Genomic DNA, 23,689 nt, shown 5'->3' on the forward strand with positions numbered 1-23,689 from the left:
GAAGTACAAGGTGAGGGCCGATCCAGCGAGGCTCGTCGTTGCTCTTACGCTGGAAATTTCGGACCAGGACCCACGAGCCAGGGTTGATGGGGTGTCCGGGAGGTTCAGAAGCTTGGGGAAGAGTATCATGTACCTGTTGGTGCAAAACACGCAGTTTAACAGTCAAATCATACAAGTAATCGAGTAGTACTGGATGCTCAATCTCACTAAACTTCGTAGGCCTCGGTACACCCCATACGTTGGCTGGGCGGCCAAAGACGACCTCGTAAGGGCTAAGTCCCACTCGTGAGTGTATGGTCATTCTGGTGGACAGGAGTGCTAAAGGCAGAGCGTCAGGCCATTTAAGACCGGTGCTCGCCTGGATTTTGGCCAGCTTGAGCTTTAAGGCTCCATTGTAGCGTTCTACTAGTCCAGCTGATTGGGGGTGATTTGCAGCATGGAACTTCTGCTTTATCCCTAGCCCTTCACATACATTCTTCATCACTTTACCCACAAACTCACTTCCATTATCACACCACACCATTCTTGGCATCCCAAACCTAGGGAAAAATTCCTTTACAAGGGCTTTGGCTGTGGATAGGGCAGTGTTATCTTTCAGAGGATAAGCCTCTATCCATTTTGAGAAAGCACAAACAACCACCAGTACATATTTCAGGTTGTTGCATCTTTCCATGTGAATAAAGTCCAGCTGCAAAACTTCGAATGGACATGATGGGGGTGCAAAGTGACCAGCTGGAGTTGGGGTTCCCCTACCAGGGTTATACTTCAAGCATACCATGCAATTCTTGACCACATTCTCTGCACACTTGGGAATCCCAGCATTCTGCCATACTGGAGCCAACAACTTACAAATTCCTTTCGTACTGATGTGTGCCATTCCATGTGCCATAGTAACTACTGGGAGCACATATGCGTCAGGTAACAACCATCGCCTATGTTCTGTCAGATCAATCCAACAACCATTCTCATCCAACTTACCCATACTTTCTCTCCACTTGCTTAACTCTTTCTCTGTGGCTTCAGCTTGAAGCGACTTCACACTCTCTATTGTGCTCTCACACATCCCAACATCGTCAACCCATCTTGCGGGGCCTGCAACATGCATTCTAGTCTTCACATTCTGTGCTGTTTCTTTCGCAGTCTCATCAGCAAACGCATTCCCACGTCCAACATCATCTGTGACTTTCCTGTGCGCACTGCATTTCATGATCGCAACTTGCAACGGTAGGGTCAGTGACTCAAGGAGATCATTCACCAACTTGCCATTCTGAATTTTAGCTCCATGCGAAGTCAGGAACCCACGCTCTTTCCACAAACGCCCACAATTATGAGCCACGCCAAAGGCGTACTGGCTATCTGTGTATATATTCACTCTCATTCCTTCAGATAACACACATGCTCTCGTGAGGGCGATTAATTGTGCTGCTTGGGCCGAATTATGTGGCACTCGTGCAGTTTCCACGACCGTGTGTAAAGTCGTGATAGCATATGCAGCAGTCGTGTCACCATTAGGGAGTTTGAAACATGAACCATCCACCCATAAAGTACCATCACACTCAGTCAGGGGAGTATCTTTTAGATCTACTCTCCCTTTCGTCTCTTCTTCTGTCCTGAACAGACAGTCATGTTGCTCAATCTCGTCTGAGTCTGCTGGGACTGGCAATAACGTAGCTGGATTCAGCGTATTACATCTCTTTATGTGTAGGTGATTTGCTAACAGTGTAAGCTCATAGCCTGATAATCGCGCACTAGTCAAGTGTTGTGTCTTGGTCCTATTTAATAATGTGTCTACAGCGTGTGGAACCATAACAATCAATGTATTGTCCATTACCAAACCAGCAGATTGTCGGATAGACATTGCTGCAGCAGCTGTCGCTCTCAGACAGCTTGGCAATGCCCTCGCTACAGGGTCCAAGGTTGATGAAAAATATGCGCATGGGCGCGGTCTGTCGCCAAAAGGCTGTGTTAACACTGACAACGCACATCCATCTTTCTCGTGAACATACAATGTAAAAGGCTTGCTGTAGTCAGGGGTACCGAACACAGGAGCCAAACACAATGCATTACGCAATTCCACAAAACTTCTCTGGCACTCTTCAGACCATGGGATAGGATTCGGTGTGTCTTTGCATGTTAAGGCTACTAAAGGTTTTGCCAACAAAGAAATACTAGGGATCCAATGCCTACAGTATGAAGTGATGCCCAAGAAAGCACGCACTTCTCTCTGTGTTTTCGGCACACTCAACTGTGCAATGGCTTGAATTCTTTCTGGGGTCAGTTTCCTTCCCTCCTTCGATAAGAGATGACCTAAGTAGGTCACTTCTTGTCGACAATATTGTAGCTTAGAGAGAGACACTTTGTGACGGAAAGCAGATAAATGGCGCAACAATGATAATGTGGCTTCTTTACAAATCTTTTCAATATCCGCAGCAATTAGTAAATCGTCCACGTACTGAATCAGGATAGCGCCACTAGGTAAAACAAGTGCATCAAGCTGCGCTTTCAAAGCTTGACTGTATATTGATGGACTTTCACAGTAGCCCTGGGGAGCGCGTTTGAAGCGGAAGCTTCGGCCTCCCAGACTAAAGCCAAAAATATCTCTGCTCTCTTCTGCAATTGGGATACTAAAGAAAGCATTCTTTAAATCAATCACTGAAAACCATGCAGCAGAGGCTGGAACCATCGTTAACAAGGCAGTTATATCAGGGACAACCGGAAACTGTGGCACAACAATCTTATTAACCTCTCTGAGATCGATCACAAATCTGTAAACAGGTGGCTGTGAAGGGTCCGTTCGTTTTAAGACAGGTAAAATCGGACTATTGCAAACGTTGCCTCTTGTCTCCTCAATCACACCTTTATTAATCAAGTCGCTGACAATGTCTAACTATGCTTTCTGCCCTTCATTAGAGATCTTGTACTGGGGAATACGTGGCAGTCTGACATTAGCCTTTAAAGTCACCACATATGGCGGTATCTCCAAGAGACCCACATCATTGGGACCAGTAGCCCAAAGGACATCCGGAAGGGATGACAATTCAGGCGGCATTGTGTTTTTAGACAAGTACATTGGGGAAATCACTTTCTTGCCTAATTTAAGTTGTACTCCTGAAGGAGAACAATACAGTGTAGCGTGCAATCTTTTCAACAAATCTAATCCCAACAAATTCTCACCACAACCTGTTGTCAGAATCAGGGGTGCTTTCAGCTCGCAAGGTCCAACAGAAAGTGACATGGGACTAGAAATCGGGTTCCTAACTGGGGCGCCAGAAAAACCTACTGAAACATTTATATCGCCAGACAAAGGTGCGCCAGGGAGTTTTGAATGCATGATTGAACTCTTTGCAGCACCAGTGTCTAGCAGAAAAGGCTCCGTTACATTTGCTGTAGTCACCTCAACATACGGTCCACTCTGATCCACTGGCACTGAAACAACTCCCTCTCTCTGTCTATGGCTGTCCTAATAATCATTATTTTCTGCATCGCCCTCCTCTGCATAATAATCATTATTATAATACTGGGCCGTATTACTAGTCGCGTTAGCTTGCTGATCAAAGCTATTAATGGCGCTTTGGGGCGGAAGAGGACGCGCGGTCTGGGGAACACTTCCACGCCCTCTGCCTCTAGGAGCTTGCTGACCACCCCTACCTCTTGCGCCATACGCATTACCGTTCCGCTGCATTAATTTAGGGCAACTATATTTATAATGACCTTCCTCTTTGCAGTATGAACATTGGTTGGGACCTACAGGGACACGTGGTTGATAATACCCATTCATTTGCTGGTTGTTCTGAAACTGTTGGGGTTGGTGATAGACACCTTGGGGTTGTCTATAATTGTTCTGACCTCCTCGTGGTGGGTAAGCCTGCTGTAAAAGGACTTTTGTCTTTAATTCCTTCGTTTTCTTCTCTGTTCTATCTTTCTCGTCTTTATCTCTATTTTCATAATACTGTGCAGTAGCCAGTATTTGCGCTGAAGAAGAAACAGCCCAAGAACTCTCTGAGTCTTTCAACTTTTTACACAGGTCAGGAAGTAAATTCTGCACAAACTTATCCACAAATAACCGTTGGCCACCCTCAGTACTCATATCCTGCCCACTGTGGTCAATAAATGTTTCTTCAAACCTAGTAAAGAAGTCTGACACTGTCTCATCTTTCTTCTGCTTGCATGCAGATAACTTGTCCCAATTTACGCGCATCGCGGGCATTATTGTCTTCATATACGTGATGATTCTACCAGGCAGTTCAGCTACTAAAGGTTCTGGTTTCGCGCCACCAGTTTGTCTAGCATCAGCAGCAACGATGTTAGCCCATGTATCCCCTAGTTCTGCATCGTGATCTGCATTACGAATTGATCCCCATAGAGGCTGCGGAACAACATTACCAAATAACATGTCTATGTCGGCCAGATTCATAACGCATGACCCTGCCGTCTGTGACAACTCTTTATAATAACCTGCTGGATTTTTACGGGGATCAGGCAATGACTGCTTAAGCGCTAACACCTCAGATCTTTTCCATGGAACATGCACCCAAACACGCTGGAAATGCGCTGGCGCAGCGGCAATACCAGCGTTAGCATCAGCTGCAACTGCTTCCTTCCATACCGGGGGAACTTCTCTCATGGGGTATTGTCGCGCTTTTACCTTTTTCCCCACAAGGACATCTTGTTCAAACAATGACTGTTGACAATCATCATTCCTGAAGAACAATACAACCGCAACTGCTTTATCTACTTCGCGTTCCACAATTATACCAGTTCCAAAATCGAACCTCACTCTACACAACTCCTGCGGGCTCGGATTTTTACCACTATCTTCCAATTCTTCACAGAGAATTTCGCACATTTTCTCGAACACATATCTCTGTTTTGGGGCATCCCACTGATGGAAAACGTTGACAACTGATTCCACATCATACAATGAAGGGAAAACAATCCATCTACGCGCCATGCTGTCTATTACCTTTTTCTCATCAGGGTTAGGCAATTGGCTATGCAATTGCTTACGCTGTAAACCAGGAGTCGCACCAGATGACTCAAAGAGAGGCGACATTAATGTAGTAACCACATTAGCTAAGTGCTGTCGCGCTGAAGGAGAAGTTGAGGCGGAAACAGGGGGAAAAACAGAGGGAAGAAAAGAGGATGTAGAAACAGGTACTGGAGTGGTGCAAGGAAGAATGTCAGGGGAGGCAGCTGCTGAATTAGGCAAAGTCACAGGAAGCGCGGGGGCAGTCGGGAACACAGCTGGCAGCCCTTGAGAGGGCTGCGCTATATGGATAGGAGCCGGCTGCAAAGCAACTGGCGGTAGCGGCAAGGCTTGCAGTATATTGACTGGAGGGGGCATATTCACAAGCTGGGGAGGTGCCATGGCATTTTGAGCATACGGGGGTGGCGAACTCAACAAATGCGACATCAGGGGATCTTTCTCCTTTTCTTCTAACTCATTCTGCTTAGAGTGTGGTAAAGCTGGGTAACATTTGTCAATCCCTAACTTACGCTGTCTGTGCAGTTGCTCATTCATCTGTTCCTCCTCATTGTCTTTAAATTGTACAGCTGCTTGCATTACTGTCATACCTCTCTCTCTTTTATTCTTTTTCGCTAACTTAATTTCCTTTTGTTTGGCTTCCTTTCGCCATAAGCGGAAAGAGTCAAACATCGCCGGCCGGGCTTTCTTCTTAAACAATTTAATTTCCAAATTATCTAAAATATCGGTATCGAAACTACCATTTTGGGGCCATTTTAAAACACCGTCTTTCCTAGTGTAGTGGATCCACACTTCGTAATATGCAATGGGGCCTACACCATGTTTTACATAGAGCTCATAAGTTGGAGTTCCAACTGGAGGAACCGGACATGATTCCTCTAGCTGGAAATCTTTTCCACAACCCAAACAGAATAATCTACCAAATATTCCAGAACCAGGCATCTTCGCTCACTAGTCTAGATCCAAACGTCAAAGGATTATCGATTACGATAGTCTCGTGAATACACGAGTCCTCTGGCTTTGGCGTTTGCAAACTCCAAATTACCAAATTACCAAATCAAACGATCCCGAAGGATACCAAAAACAAATGGGAGACGCTCCACTTATACTTAACTGAATATTGCCGATCGATGACGTCACCAGAGGACTCTCTCGATTGTTTCGCTCTCTCAAACTCGTCAAGGGTCCAAAACAGGTCGATTAATCAGGGCAGCAGTCCTTCGTAGCCGTCGGGACGCGGAGAACCTCGCAGAAAAGACTTTCGGACCACGTCGACATGCAGGGGTCGATGAAGTGGCGGCCTTCCTCCGGAATTTCCACACGAAGCTCCTCACGAACCTCTGGCTTGGACTGGTACCGCTGAAATCGCCCCACGTTGGGCGCCAAACTGAAGTACTGGGTATTTTAGACCCAGCGGTGCAGGGGCACACACCCTATGACTTCTGGGTTCACCCTGTTCCAGACCTACAGAAACACAGAGTCTTCTGGGTGAAGTCAAAGATTCATTTATTGGCTGCAGACCAATTACAGGTATCCTAGAAGTACAACAGCGTGTATGTTCTCAGAAGACTGCTGAAAATCATAGGAACGGACTTCATCTTAAATACCCTTTTTCTTGCCTCAAGCATACATTCCTAGGTTTTATGATACGGCAATATACAAGCGTACATTACAAAGAAAAGGCAGAGTCATGATGACCATCCCACATTCCAGTTCGGCCAGCCCACAATGATTTACACAGTAGGGTTCAGATCCCACATTTGATATCAATAGGCCCCCCAATAAACATGAGCATCTCCTGTTTTGGGAAACAAGTCATAAAGCAGGAACAAGCAGGTGTGAAAGAGATTAGCCGGAGGATTGTGTAGAATGAAAGGGTTTTATGACGGGTCAAGCCCTGATGCTAATCACAGGTGGACGGAGGAAGGGGAGCTCGTGAGACCAGTTTGACCCGGGGCAGCAGAGCCAGCTGCCCAGGTCACAGAGAAGTCAGAGGAGAAGCCCATGTACTGTGAGGCCCGTATTTGCTACATTATAGCCTATGTGAGGGCAATGACAAGATGGCCACTGCTTCCAAAATGGAACCCGCGTAGTGAAGCAGAATAGCGTGTACACAGTGCATTCATAGCTAGAACGATATATAAAGCACTCGTACATACCGCATTAACCATTTGCGGTTTGCTAATACCAAGATGGACAGGGGTAGGGCCCTGTCCCCTACGCGGTCCCGAATATTAAAGTACGACACATTCTTTATGCCGGAATCTCCAAATAAATCCTACACAGACTCCAGACCGTTCAGAACGCAGCCACAAGACTCATACTTGACCTCCGACACAGCACTCACATCACACCGCACCTCAGGAAGCTTCACTGGCTCCTCATTCACAAGTGCAGAAAATTCAAACTTCACACACACATACAAAGCCTTACACAATACAGAATACTTGAACAGCCACAACCACTTTACCAACTCACCAAACACCTACACTCTGCCTCAGTCTCACTCACACACACTCCCCGCATCCACGAAATAAACTAGAGGTTGCTGTTCCTCCTACATCGCACCCAAGACATGGAACGACCTCCCTCAACATATTAGAGCTTCTTCCTCACTTCAGGTCCACAAGAAACAGAAGACTTGGCTCTTCATATAAGCACCTTGGGACCACACACCTACACATCTTGCCCATGCGTCTGGATAGCCTCTCAGATGACTAGTGTGCTATACGAATCAACATAACATAGCATGACATAACATAACATAACATAACATAGCATAACATAACAGGAAAAGTACATTACCTACACAGTGGAAGTTGTTTGAATAATCAGGATCTGCTCCTTGTTTTTGGTTTTAATTAGAGATGTTTACAATGTACAATAAGATTGATGCTTAGTGTCCCCTTGATTTCTTTCAGACAAGATGAAAGAATGGGCTCCCACAGATGTGATGATGGTTTGGGTTTAGATATGATGACAATCAAGTCAGACTTATCAAGTTCTTCAAAGGTGACTCATGTTTCTCTGATTTCCTAGTCAGTGATTGTGGTGATTGTGGTCACCAGACATGTTAACAAGGGAGTGTTCAATATTTTTGGTCTTTTCCATTAAGATTTGAAAAACAGTTGTGTGATGTTCTTTACTATTTCAAATGCTTTCTTAAGTCGATGCTTAGTCTTATCTAGCTCTTTATTGAAAAATAGGTGATGTCACTGAAGCTGCAAATGATTGCTCTTATTCACATCCCTTTATTCACAGTGAAAATTCTACCTAGTTTCCGTAATTTTCCATTGCAGGGACGTATAGATATTGAGAGTGAAACAACAGCCCTCTAGCCTTTACTATGAAGAAATACATTGGCAGTTTAATAATTGCAGCAGTCTTTGCCTTCTGTATGCCTAGAAAACTTCATAGTCAAATAATCTGTGACATCACTGTTGATATTACATATTATTCTGCAGCAACAGAGAAGTCCTTCCCTGGTGAAACCTGTTAAATCCCATTCCCGACCATCCATGTAGGGGCAGAAATGTTTACTTTTTTATATGTGGACCCTCACTCACATGCTAATTGTGTGGCATAATTCATCATTGGGTCCGCACTGATTCTTAACACTGGGTAGACTCAACTGTAGGAAGCTGGCTCTGTATATACTATACCAAAGTGAGGTATAGTGTGCACAGAGTCCAGTGGAACCCCAAAGGTAAGCAGAGGTAAAGTTAGATAGCGCCTCACTCTCTATTTGTGGTAGTGTGGTCGAGCAGTAAGGCAGTATCAGAGGACAGTGGTAAGCATTTGTTGTACACACTCAGTCAGCAAATGAATTCACACACTCAAAGACTGAACTTCGGACCAATTGTTTATGTATAAAAATATTTGTTTAGTTATTTTATTTTCTAGAACCAAGCAAGCCTGGCACAGGTAAGCAATACATACTTTACAGTATTAATGCAGTTTGTAAACAGTTTGAATTTTAATTGTATATGCACTTCATTTTGACTTACAGTATGGTTGCAGAGAAATGCAATACTTTGTAAATATAGTGCATAGACTTGAATGGGCTTTTCATTAAAATACCAGGTAAGTTACTTTTTAGATTACTTTTCTTACTCAGAGTAGTATACCTGGATACTACTCTTGGACATATCCTGTAAACAGGTAAGTAAAATCGTTTTGGTTTAATAGTACGATTTTAAAGAATTTCTTTAGGTTTTCAAACTCTACAATTAAAAACAATTCCACGAAAAACAGTTAATGTTATCCTAGGGAGGAAAATAGTGTTATCGGTTTTGAGGTATGTATTTGGTAGTGGGAGTTGAGGTTCTAGGGGTAGAGTCCCCCAGGGTCAGGGGTGCACTCTCTTACACCCTCAGCAGCACTAGGATGTCCGGGTGCAGAGTGCTGAGGCCCAATGTTATCCAATGGGGGATAGGGGGCCTCCGGTTGGTGGCTGCTGACGAGCAGGCCACTTGGTTGTGGGAGCAAAGCTCCTGGACTTCAGCACAAGGCAAATGGGGAAACAAAGAAGCACCAAAGGTGCACCCTCAGCGGCCCTGGGGCGGCCGGGTGCAGGGAGCTGTTTCCACGTCAGGCGCCCTGTTGTTTGCAATGGGGAACCTCCGGTTTGCAAAGGCACTGCAGGCTTGGGGACGAAGGACTTCTGGGTGCGAACACCACTTTGAGAGGTAAGTTGGGAAGTTAGGGGTTGGTTAGTCACCATCGGTTTGGTCACCCAAGGCCGTGGGGCGTCGGGTGCAGGGATGCCTTTTGGGTCAGATCTTCTTACCAGCTTCTGGTCACGGTTGGGGGGACCTTCTGGATTTAGGCTGCCGGCGTCGGCTGGAGGCTTGAGGCAGGTCAGGGGTTGCCGGATCTCGGGTCAGGATTGCCAGGGGTACCTCCTCGTGGTGTTTGCCCACTCGAGGTCAGGCCATGGACAGCAGCTGCACAGTGGGGCGGATTCGCGGTGTCCGGCTGGAGCCAGTGGTTGCAGATGAACAAATCCGGTGTTCACGGGAGACAAAGTCTTTGTGGTTGAAGGCAGGCAGGTCCTCCAGGGTTTTCAAGTTTGCTGGCTGCAGGACACACCGGGATTTCGCAGGAGCAGGTTCGAGGTGGAGACATGCCGGTGGGGCTCGGGCCAAGTTAGTAAACGTCTTCCTCTTGTTAGCTTTGGCAAGGCTGATCGGTCCTTCTTCTTCTTTTCTTGTTGCAGGTTCTTGTCTGCTTTCTTGGTTCAGGGCTTCCCCCTAAATAATGTATTTAGGGGCGTTTTAGGGGGATCGAGGTGAGTAGCCAATAGGCTACTGACCTTAGGGTGACTACACCCTTGGTGTGTCCACCCCACAGGGGGGAGTGAGCACAATCCCTAATCCTGATTGGGGAGTGCCTGCCATCTTCAAGATGGTGGGTACTGAAGAGAGGGCTTCACTTCGCCTCCCCCACCTGAGGTGTGGAGTTGGCAGAGGTGGGCACACCTTCTGGGCTGGCTAGTTGTTCCTGCCTTTCTTCCCTCTGAAAAGGAGGGAAGACAGGAAGGGGGTCTGCTCCTGATAGCAGGAGAGGCTGGGGGTCGCATTACAAAGGCTGCCAGGCTTTTGACGCTCCCCTACCACAGATGGCTCTTCCTGGCCTTTGGGAGGTGTGAACACCTCCACCCAGGAAAGACTTTGTTTCTGGGCTCAGGGAGCGAAGACTCCCACCCTAGAGGTCCTGAAACATGTCTCGTGGTGGCAGGCTGGTGTGCACCAGTCAGGGAACCCAACAGAGGCTGGTCGTTTTTTTTCAGGGGGCGTCTCTAAGATGCCCTCTGTGTGCATTTTTCCTTAAATCCCACACTGGCATCAGTGTGGCTTTAATGTGCTGGGAAGTTTGATACCAAACTTTCCAGTTTTCAGTGTAGCCATTATGGTGCTGTGGAATTTGAAATGACAAACTCCCAGCACAATATACTCTTAATGGCAGCACTGCACTTACACTGTCTAAGAATGGACTTAGACACTGTAGGGGTGCAGGGCTCATGCACCTGTACCCTCACCACAGGTATAGGGCACCCAGCTAGAGGGGTGACTGATCTATGCCAGGGCAGTGGGTTGTAGGCTTGGCACACAGGGATGTGTGCCATGTCGACTCTTCACTTTGTTCTGCACCAAAACACGCAACCTGCAAAGGCAGTGTGTGTGTAAAGGTACAGGGCCTCTAAGGGAGGCACAATAAGTGCTGCAGCCCTTAGAGGTCTACCTTGGTCACAGTGCCCTTAGTACCTGTGGTACCATTTACCAGGGGCTGCCTGTGGCTAGAGATGCCAACTGGGTTAGTTTTGGGGAAAGAACACAGGCCCTGGGAACCTGATTGGCAGGCACCCAGTGCACATCAAGTCCAAGTGCATCAGTAGCCTGGCATAAAAGTGGGGGGGGGTTACTGCAACAAAAACCCACTTTCTTACATCACCCCACCTCCCTTTATAAAGGGAGCACTCAGATGTCAAAAAGCATGTCTATGATCTATGGTGACACCCTGGTCTGTGGGAAACTCAAAAGAAAGGATATAATTGCCTAAGGGAACATTTGGTGGTTCCCCAGGCAAGATTACAAATAAAGTTGATACACTTGGAGCATATACTGTGCCCCGGCATGTACACAGAGTCATCATGTTTTATTTGTTGTATAATTTGCCAAATTTTTCAGGACCTAGGATTCCTCTAGTAAGCCAGAACATTTGGGGTCCAATACTTCATGGGAAACATTTAGGTGTCTTTCACTTATGCATTCATTAATACTCCTAAAGCCCAAGGTATGTCAGTTGATACATGGACATTATCCTGCTCTCTTCATCCTATGGGAATAGGAAACAAGAAATACTTCTTTGGCAATACTTGAAAGGTCGTATTCAGAAGTAATCAAAGTCAAACTCTGCAAAGTCTAGAAAAAAGTATATTATCCCCATTGTGCAATATTACCACAATTAGCTTTTTTCAGTATACTTATCCTCAAATAAATACCCAATCATGTCAACTCATTCGAGCCAGGGGTAAAACTCATACATTCAGCCACATTACATTCCTTTGACTTCAGCTTCCAATGGAACACACAAGCTCAATGAAAACCCGCTCATCAAACAGTTACTGAAAAGTGGGGCAATCTGGAGATGTATGTCTCACCCTACAAGTGTATTTGATTTATGCATACCATGCATAAGTGTAATGTGTATACATAACTGCATACATTCAAAGAACCGGGGGCTTTGTCACCCCCTAGGTAACTACAGGTTGGATAGGATCTGTTGTCACACCCTGCACACAAGTACAGATGATTGTTTTTGTGCTAGGAGCCCCATTACTTAATATCATAAAACGAGGATCCCATCCTCCTTACACAGTTCATCAAAATAGCAAGTTTGAGCAGAGACTTTACTCACTATTCCACAGACTCCATCTGGCCTTTGCACCTAGTTCCTGGTACCCATTGCTCATGCAATCAGAAGTGCCAGAGTAACTGGCCGTATTTAAGAAAGCAGGAAAGCACCTCCCTTGACAACGAAGAGTCTCTATTGTGACACAATTACGTCATTACATTCTGGCCGCCATCTTTAGTTGGAAAACTTTATTAAATTTGTCACTTAAACCTAAAAATGTATGATCCAATAATCAAATCAAATCCTGTCCATAAGGGACGAGAAAGAGAGAGGACTCCATGCAAATGTCTCATACCTGTTTCTGTTTGGATGACTCAGTTTCAATATAGTGAAAACATTAGATCTATTTTCCAAGTAAATAAGCAAGTAAATGTATACTAGACTGATATTTTTAGAAATATTTAGAAATTTTTAGGCACGTCCTTTTCCAATTAGACTTTCACTGCAGAGCTTTAGCAGAAATAGGAGGCGGAACACTAAATGCTATCATCAGTAGCGGATAGATCACTTAACATTAAGTCATTGGATTTCATGGTAAGTCAAACACTATAAGTTGGCAACTTATAAGTCCACCTCTTTCCTTTAGCCAACAGGACTCTTGATAACTGTTTTATGGGAGACTTAATGTGTGATTCCGAAATTCTCTACCATATGGCCTGAGTTGATTTAATGGCTGGTCATCTTCGTAGTAGCACGCTTTCAATGTAAGTTGCTCAGATGTTTACATATCCTCTGTTTTACTTTTCTACATGTTAGCCCCACATAACAAGGGTTACAAGGGCAAGTGATGAGATACACCACTTTACTTGAGTTGAAGTTAGTGTTTTTCTTTTATCCATCTTCATTCGAAATGGTAATATATGTTGTGACATATATTAATCAGTCAGTTTTCTCCTTGGAATGGTTGTGCTTTATGAGAGCCCCCTGTGGCTATTTCTTGCTCTCTTTGTTTTTTTTATAATAGACAATAAATACTCCTGCTTCCTCAGGTTGTCACTTAAGCCCGGAGCTTGCCTCCTAAAGTCGCTCATTCGTGTGCAGTTGCGTTAGAGCCTCAAAAATTGCCCATCAGGTAAGTTTTCACTCAAGAAGCATGGGTGATACCTGCTGAATTTCAACAGGTTGTTACTGTCTGTTTTCTTGTGGTGTGTATTAGTTAAACATCATCCTTTATCATGAAAAAGTTTCAGATCAAGAAATGTGAAACAATCTTTATCAATCGAATGGGTGAAGTTCAGAAACTTATTCTATTGATCAAGCCATGTTACAAACTCATTTGTAGATTCATAATCACCACTCCAGATTATCAGTAAATTACCTATGTGTCATTTACACATCTGGATGTGGTGTCTGAAGAGATTGTCTGCAGTTAATATCCGTGTGCTTTAAAATGTGTACGAAAAGGCACACTGCACTTGGGGAGAAAATACTGCTCGTTGTTGACCTGTGTACCAGTAGATAGATGGTATCTTCAAATTAAAAGCAATTCCATGTCAGAGCCAGTCACATGCACTCCAGGATGAAGTCTCCTAGTGTGGTGTGTGTCCAGTTAGTAGAGAAAAAGATACCTTCAATGGCCCATAGTATCTCCTCCTGATGGAGGCTAGTCTATAAACCTTCCACATCTAATGCAATAAGGAGATTCTTTGCAGGACCATACTGGAAATATCCCAGATCTGTAAGTATCCATTGGTATTCCTGATGTAAGAATGGGTATCCTAGACCATAGGCTAAAGAAAATTCTCACTGAGATTAGACAGTGGCTCCCTGATGGACTTTATGTCTGAAAAAATAGGATGGCCTGGTGTTGGAATCCTGATTTTGTGGATCTTACGAAGAGGATAAAAACAAGGAATGATCGGATGCTCCACCACTAGACATTCTGCCTCTTTCTTCCAAATCCACATATTAGTCTTAGCCTACCTAAACATCATGTTCATATCTCTCATCAGTCCCTCTGTGATTTTATTGATCACTCAATAGGCGTAGATAATATTCCCTGTAGTCACTTGTATGCAAAACAACTGCTCCATCCTTATCTGTGGGTTTTATGATGATATTCTCACCTTTGCTCAATGTATAAAAAAACCAACCTCTCATCCTTACATATGTTGTTGAAAGTGTGTCTCTGGGACACATCGGTCTCCTTAATCCACTTCACTGCTGCTGGTTCAAAAGTGAGGATTTCGATCGGTACCATATTGTTTGGAGGGGGTAAAGGTGGACTTTTTCTCTAATCCTGAGTCAGTGTCAGTATTCTCATCTGTCTTATTAGCAAAGAAGGCTTTATGTTTGTTCTTTCTAAAGAAGTCAGTGAGCTCACAATGTCATTTAAATATGTCAAGACTTGGTGTATGGACAAGCCCAAATCCCATATTTAATACCCTCTCTTCTGTTTTTGCAAACACTTTGAAAGATTAACAATTAAAGGCCTCATTACGGTGTCAGCCGTAAAGGTTCTGAACGGCAGTTGGATTCTCCTAACCTGTGTCGGGACCTATGTTTCTGACTGACCAATTATAATGGAAAGGTAACTGTTCGGTCAGTCCAAATTTGTTCCGACTGGCATTCGGAGACTCTGATCGGTCAGAGCCGAATTGTACAGCTCTACAGACTGCATTTCCCAACAACGTATTACGATGTCGGATTCGGACAGCCTTTCCGAATCGGTCTGTCCGACATAGAACGACTGTCGGAAACTGACCTTGGGGGCCTGTAGCAGACCCCCTTCAACCTGAGGCCTCGGGTTGAGGCCCGTGGGGGTACCCTAGGGACCCCCCTTTCAAACCATGCATAGTGTGGCAGACACCTTTGGGTGCCTGTGACAGCATGCAAGGTTTTACGCAACCACCCCTTTTTTCAATGGGAACCTGTGTTGCGGTCAGAGCACAGGCTCCTTTTGAGGTCAAGGCGAGACTTTATGAGCAGTGTTCGGAACCATCGTAATCAGTCAGTCGGACTCGCTGAACGCAAGTCTGGCAGACCCGATTCCAACAAGGAGTCGTTCAGAATGCTTTCCAACCAACATCATAATGAGGCCCAAAGTTGTTGAGCTTGTACCTCGTGTTGCTTCCATGATCATGCTCCTGGTGCTGACCAGTGACACTGTGTTCTCTCACTCTACTCTTTGCTATTGTTGTTTCTTCCCCTGCTACATCTTTCCTTGGACTCGTCCTAAAAAAGGGTACCTATTCTGTGATACTGGATAGCCTAGGTTGAATGAGACGTTCATGTGTTCTGCCACCCAAAATAGGGACGGGGACCTTGAAAAGACAGAAGGGAATTTGCTGTAGAGCATATTCTGAGGTTGTCCCCGGTAATCTTTTTCTTTTAACTTCTCCACTACTTGACCTGTCCCCGCAGATGACCAGCTGCCTACTAAGGAAGCATCTTCTCTACCACTGGAGCTCTTGCCCTAATATCCCGCTACTGAGGAGGGATAGGCATTTTCATGGGCAATTATTTTACAACCTTTCGTAATTTCTGTGCATTATGCTAAGTTATGTATTCTTTAATTCCGTCCATTTACTTGTTTATTTCCTCAGTCTTATTTTTGAAAATGGTGGTCTGTACACAAGTCTTAAGATTATTTCTGGTCATCTGAATCTTTACAAGCAGAGCATAAGAAAGCTTTTTGGCATTTTTATGATCAGGACAAGCCAGTCGTGTGTGCACCTATATGCAACTAGTGACCCTTCTTTTCTAAAGACAGGATTGTCTAACAAATCTAGGTTCATTATTTACAATTTATCTTTACTAACAGTTGAAGTTAAGCCTTGTTTCTATGTGTATCTAGTGGAGTGCCATCTATATTTCGAAAGGATCAATCTGATTGCAGGTGTGGGAGCCGAACTCCAATAATTTACTGAACCACAATAATCCGAACAGCCCAAAATTCCCCTCTAGCAGTTCGGCTCCAGTTCTGTTTATCTTGTGGCAAGAGACACCACCCTCCACAATATTAAATCCACCAAATTAGCAAAGTAAAAATCATATAATAACTGTGATCACTGAGTTCTAGATCACAAATACATTATAAAGATTTATTATAGAAGTCTTAAGATAAGCGATACAGACAAATGCAATAAATGCCATAAAGGCCCAGATACAGAATACAAAATCATAAATTAGAGTAACAATCCCTATTTAAGCAGCCAAATCTCACCAGATTCTAAGTGCCAAACTCATATAGAGTGCTGACAGCATTTTGAGGGAAAAGAGAAAGTCTCAAGTAAATCGGACAGATTCTTGGGAGGAAATTCAGAAGTCACCTCCGAACCTTCAAAACTAGGTTTTTTAACACATTTTGCTCATAACCAATTAGCAAAACTGGAGATTCAGCATTACATGACTATGGTTAGGTCACATTGGACAAATCAAAAGCAAGATTCTAATATTTAAAATCTTTTAACACTAACCCATTTCTTCAGGTAAAAAAATACTTCCATTCACTTCCTCGGCAACAGAGTCCAGAGATGTAAGATACAATATAAAACATTCTTGAACAAAGGCTCGTAAATTAGTGTTCTTATGTAGGCCTATATCGGAACTGCCAATGGAAGTCCTTCAAAATGATCCATAGAGAGCTCGATGGAAAGGTTCATTAACAATGTACATTTTCTAAGGAGAGTTACTATCTACATCACAGTACTCAGTGCTCCGTGGAAACTGTGGGGAGAGAAGAGCTGCAGTGGGTCACTGATTGTGAGGGGGACTGAGCAGAAGCAGTATGAAAAAACACCAGAAACATACATCCATCTTAATAAAATGGTGTCTCACACGAAAATGTAGCATAACTATTGTTAGACCTGGCATCCTTGGCATGGTTTCCCCTGACTTTTTGCCTCTGCCTCCTGTATTTTTGACTCTGTGCTGGAATTAGTTTTTGCTGGTTGAGATGCTTTGGGCACTTTGCCACTGCTGATCAGTCCCAAAGTGCAAGTGCTCCCTGGTTAAATTGTTATTGTGAGTAGTTGTTCATGATTGACATATTTGTTTTACCAGTAGGTCCCTAGTAAAGTGCACTGAGTGTGCCAGGGCTGGTAATTAAAATGCTACTAGTGGGCTTGCAGCACTGATTGTGCCACTCACATGAGTAGCCCTAAAATGGTGTGCGCCTGTGCGCAGTTTGTTAACTGCTATGTTGACCTGCCCAGTGTACACACTTGCCAGGCCTGACCCTTCCTATTTCTTACACATTGGACACCCCTATGGTAGGCCCAAGGTACCCCCCTGGTCAGGGTGCAGTGTATGTAAAAGGTGGGACATGTACTAGTGAGGGTAACGTCCTTATAGTGAAATACTGCCTATTTCGTTTTTCACTACTGAAAGGCTATCTTGCCCATAGAACAGAATAGGGAATGCTGCGTGACATGTTTACCTGAATATCTTATGCAACAACAACAAGAGGAGGGACAATAGGGCTTTTTTCTAGGTCCAGCATACGTGCCCAGGGCAATGTATTTATAGAAGGGTATGCAGTTCCTAAGAGTAAAAAGACATATAAGGTCAAAAAATACTAGGTTTGATATGTAGGATCAACAAGTGAATCCTATTGTTCAAAGTGTGAGGGGGGAAGACCCCTCTTCAGAACCGGAGCCCTCACACACCCAGCAAGCTAGGTGTCATGCTTCATCATATGGGCTTGCTCCTGGTCGGGCTGGCGCTGCAATGCCCGACGGGCTCCCATAAATGGGGCTCTTTGTTGGAGATCTTTTGTCCCTGCCGTTTGGTGCAGTGGGGGTGATGGGCCCAGTAGTGTAGATGTAGTGTGAGTGAGTTAAAACAGGTCAATTATTCCTTGAATTATATTTATTCTGGTAGGTAAATTGCCAGATTAAAAATCAATAGTGTGGCGTAAAGCTAGGGGTTATGTGCCTAGATGCCTACGTCCTACTCTCATTAGGTCGACATGTTTCTTGCCTCTTGTTGTCAGTAAGATCATGGGCAATTCATCAGGACCAGGGTATCAAAAGCGATCTACATAAATTGAGAGGGGAAACCTAACTCCCACATCACAATACAGTGGGCAATGTCCCACTGTTGTCACGGAACCTAGATCGAAAAAAAGTGACAGATATTATATTAGCTATATGTGAACTCGAAATTCATTTTGTGCCTTATATGCCTAAGTGACAGTAGCACACAACATATTAGAAGGTGTGCATATACAAGTGATGTCTCACGCAGTTAAAGTCGCATTGCACCGGATCGTCGCAACGCATCGAGGCACCATCTTGTCGCATCAGAACCGGAGTGCAGGAAGAATTGACACATCGCCTTCTCTGCGACCCTTTTGTTTGTTTTGCGTTACGCATTCCAAGTTCCTATGAGACTAAAGTGTTGCAATTATCATCCACAAGTTTATTTTTGCAACAACCCTTTTTAAAGACATTCTACTGAGTATGTGTATGTTGGATGTTTTGTCGTTTTAGTCTTGTTTAGTTTAGATAAAGATATTTTATTTTTCTAAACTGGTGTGGTGTCCACTTGTGGTGTTTTCACTGTGCTAATGTGAGTGTTGGTACAAATACTTTACACATTGCCTTTGGGATAAGCCTGTCTGCTTGTGCCAAGCTACCAAGGGGGTGAGCAGGGGTTATCTAAAGAGTGCATCCCCCGTAAAATGACTAGAAGCAAGAGTCACTATTTGGCCAAAGGTACCTACCTCTGCCAACTAGAGAACCCCAAACAACTATATTACGTTATTAATCATACTTCTAAACAATATAATTTAGTTGTTCCAAGTGCATCATTAATTCATTGGTTAAAGTTATATGTATCATAAAAATTGCAATTGAAACAATGTGATAAATAATAAAGTATTTCACACAAATTATTTGTCAACCAAAATTGCACATCATAAAAAACTTCTACACAGGTGTATTGTATATATTTGGTGGATGTTTGTCAAATGGTCCAACGTTTTGGTACTGAAGATACTAGTAATCAGAAAAGTGATTTTCCTAAGGCAAACTCCATTTGCACAGAGACATTAAAAAGATGTATCAACGTTATGAGACGGGCAGCTTCTCTAGGTGAGTATATGATATGTTTTGTTTTATAGGAATGTTCACAATGCATAAATTGACAATACATACTGCATTATAAAATTGTGTCGAAATAGCAAAGTTGTTATTTAATGCAACTTTCTGTTTCTCCATGCAGTCCAGTACTGTAGAAGAGGCAGTGAACTCCCTTCTGCAATAGCCCAAAGCATTGGAGGAGTGTTTCTGATACTGAATTGTAGAAGCATATTTGCCTCAGTTGCACATGTATATTTCCTACATAGATAAAGGAATTCATTTTTGGCCTGCTGCATGTCACACTGCTGGCTGAATTGCTTCTTCCAGGTGATCACAGATAGTGGACCACTCGAGGTGGTTTTAAAATTGGCTCAAATGCAAAGGGAGCCTTAGCAATAGGCTACCCCTTCTTAGTGGAATTTACAGCCCAAGACAGAGGAATCATGGTGGTTTTTCATAAAGATATGGGCTGCGTGGCTGAAGTCATCCTGGCTGTATCTGCAGCAGCGTACCCCAGTATTTCTAGGATTTAGGGTTTTGACATTCCTTCAAAAGGGCTGTTGTCCTTTATTAAACTCCCTTTTAAAAATGGTCCCAGGCCTCTGCAAAAGGACATGGGACCCTAAGAAATGGTTTCTATGCATGATAGGCTAGAACCCTCCCCCCCCCCATTTTTTAAGATAATTCTGTGACCAACAGTGCACATGGAAACCTGTAGTCTACTACTAAAGACCTCTGACCACCTAGCGAAGCACTTTCTTCGGAGCCTTGCTTCCGGCGAGGACGACACCACTTCCGCCGGTTAGCGGTCTAGTGGTTCAGGGGGGCTTATTTAGGAGCATGCTGACGCGCCCGCGCAGCATTTGACCACCTAGCGAAGCTGTGTTGAAATGCTCGCTGGTGGCGCTACTTTGAACTTTGAAACTCTGGTGAATACTGTTCTTATTTATTTTTAAAAAATGCATTGGTTTTTTAATCCACCTTTTTAACTTTCAACTTGATAGGAGTTGTTGGCACTTTGCACTTTCTTCGGAGCCTCGCTTCCGGCGAGGACGACACCACTTCCGCCGGTTAGCGGTCTAGTGGTTCAGGGGGGCTTATTTAGGAGCATGCTGACGCGCCCGCACAGCATTTGACCACCTAGCGCAGCTGTTTTGAAATGCTCGCTGGTGGCGCTACTTTGAACTTTGAAACTCTGGTGAATACTGTTCTTATTTATTTTTTTAAAACGCATTGGTTTTTAACCCACCTTTTTAACTTTTAACTTGATAGGAATTGTTGGCACTTTGCACTTTCTTCGGAGCCTCGCTTCCGGCGAGGACGACACCACTTCCGCCGGTTAGCGGTCTAGTGGTTCAGGGGGGCTTATTTAGGAGCATGCTGACGCGCCCGCGCAGCATTTGACCACCTAGCGAAGCTGTGTTGAAATGCTCGCTGATGGCGCTACTTTGAACTTTGAAACTCTGGTGAATACTGTTCTTATTTATTTAAAAAAAACTCATTGGTTTTTAACCCACCTTTCTAACTTTTAACTTGATAGGAGTTGTTGGCACTTTGCACTTTCTTCGGAGCCTCGCTTCCGGCGAGGACGACACCGCTTCTGCCGGTTAGCGGTCTAGTGGTTCAGGGGGGCTTATTTAGGAGCATGCTGACGCGCCCGCGCAGCGCGCCTAAGGCAAGCCTGTCTGCGCCCGTCCGCGCTTGGGCCGGGCACAGGGCCAGTCCCCCTGGCCTTCCTATACCGGCTAGAAGATATGTCTACTCTGGTAAGGAAATGCATATGTGGAATCATGTAGACAAAGGCTCACATTGTCATAAATTGTCTCCGGGCACTCTCTACGAAAGTAATAATGTTGTAGACAGAGCGGGTGGGAACTTAATGTGTAAGGAGTGTTTGACTCCGTTACCAACGTTGCTTAACCTTCCTATCAAACAAAGGGAAACCACTCAGGTCTTGGATAAGGACAATGGTAGGGACACTCATTTGAAATGAATCCTTTTTAATGCTAGATCGCTAGTAAAGCATTCGGTGGAATGTGCTCTTCTTTTGGAGGACAACAACATCAAATTGGCATTTGGCATTTATTACAGAGACATGGATGGACAGCACTTCGGGTCCAGACTTGGTGAAAGCCACTCCATTTGGCTTCCACTGTTATTCCCTGGACCGAACTCATAAAATGGGTAGAGGGCTTGCGGTGATGTATCATGACTCACTGACCCCACATTTCCTACCTGTTTACGATCAAGGATGTGAGGCTCTATCTTTTAAGATTTTTCAGCTCTCTATAAGCCTTTTAAAGGGATTTTAATTTATCGTCCTCCTGGAGGGAAGAATGATTTTTTGAACTCGTTGAGTATGATTTTAGAAGAAGGATTCAGCCAACAAACATTTGTTGTGCTTGGAGACTTCAATTTTCATTTGGAAAAATCGGAAGACCCGGATACAGCCAGACTTAATAATATTATGGCTCTAGGAGGCCTTGAACCTCCACTCCTACTCATACGAAAGGACATACCCTAGATGGGATATTTTCTAATAATTGTGATTTAGGCAATATCTCCGTCCTCCCGATTATCTGGTCTGACCACTTCTTAGTTACTTTCGAACTTAAGTGTGCTAGGAGAGGTCATATTGACTCCAAACAAAAGAAGGAGATCACGACCAGGGCCTGGGGTAAAATAGATGTCAAACATCTGGAATCCTCCCTTATTGATTCAATGTACACAGCTTCATATGACCCCGAAACAGCATCATGTTTGTACAACAGCTGGATAAGTGATGTGTGTCTCAAATTAGCACCTCCCAAAACATGGATACCGAAAAGCGCCACACCCACTGCTCCTTGGTATTCAGGAGAGCTTAGGGAAAAGAAATTACTATGTAAACGGGCCGAAAGTCTATGGTGGAAGAATTATGCTACGGCGGATAAAATAGAATTTAAACTAACGATTTCTAATTACAAACATTCCCTCATGTTAGCAAAGAAAGAATACTTTTCGTTACAAATTACGAAAGCTAAATCTGACACGAAGGAGCTGTTTAAAACAGTTATTAAACTGTCAAACCCCAGGACGCCAAATGATCCTGTTGCCCCTGACTTCTGTAATACTGTCGCGGTATTTTTCCAGTCAAAAGTGGAAACAATTTTTTTTTCCCTGTCCGAATTGATTGATATAAATCAAAATATTCTTACAACTAAAATTTCTCTTCTGCCGGTTAGCACTTTGGATCATTCTCTCCTTCGGATATAGAGGACACTGTGAAACTTATGAATAATATAAAATCAGGTGCCCCTAGTGATCCTTGTCCTACATGGATTATTAAGCAGATTGCAGATATTACCTGTAGGGCTCTGACACCTCTGTTTAATGACATATTTCTTTTGGGAACCTTTCCTAGCTCTTGGAAAAAAGCTTCAGTGCTTCCTCTATTAAAAAAACAGTCTTTGGACCCTAAGGATCCAACTAACTACCGTCCTATCTCCAGACTTCCCCTACCAGCCAAAATGCTTGAAAAATCTATTAAAAGACAACTTAGTGATTTTCTTCAGGCTAATAATTTGTTGGATCACTCTCAATATGGCTTTAGAGCCCATCACAGTACTGAGCTGGCGCTTCTCAAGTCCACCGAGGAGATCAGAGAGGTGATGGACAAGAAAGGGAACGCGATGCTGATCCTATAAGACCTATCCGCGGCCTTTGATACCGTTCACCACAAGGTATTGCTCAATCGGTTATCAGAGATCAGGATAGGAGGACGAGCATGGAATTTGCTCTACTCCTTTCTTAAGGATAGATCACAAATAGTTGAACTAAATGGCGATACTTCTGAACCTTTTTCCTTGCCATGTGGGGTGCCGCAGGGCTCATCTCTTAGCCCTACACTTTTTAATATCTATGTGGCACCCCTGGCTGGTATTATTAGATCGTTTGGGTTTCAGCTCACCTCCTACGCAGACGACACACAAATTGTGTTGTCTGTGACGGTGGGAGCTGAAAAGGAAACAGGCGCACGTTTCTCAGATTGCATGGGATCCATTTCTAGGTGGATGTTGGCAAATTGCCTTAAGTTAAATTCAGCTAAAACAGAGGTTCTGAGATTCGGTAATAATCCTCTGATGTGGACACCTGACTGGTGGCCTGACATGCTTGGTCTCTGCCCTACACCATGCAGGAAAGCTAAAAACCTGGGTGTGGTGGTAGATGACAAACTCAACATGGGCGACCAGGTGAGCAAGGTGACGTCGGGATGTTCTATGGT

The 23,689-nt window shown here is 44.1% G+C and overlaps 1 protein-coding gene across 1 annotated transcript in view; it reads left to right on the top strand.

Moving 5' to 3' along the window:
* Window positions 1–23,689, top strand: part of DAB1 (DAB adaptor protein 1) — a 3,595,579-nt gene that overhangs the window by 1,183,927 nt on the left and 2,387,963 nt on the right. The gene's annotated exons all lie outside the window — the stretch shown is intronic.

The sequence above is a fragment of the Triturus cristatus genome, chromosome 4_2, assembly GCF_964204655.1.
Source record: "Triturus cristatus chromosome 4_2, aTriCri1.1, whole genome shotgun sequence".
Taxonomy (NCBI): domain Eukaryota; kingdom Metazoa; phylum Chordata; class Amphibia; order Caudata; family Salamandridae; genus Triturus; species Triturus cristatus.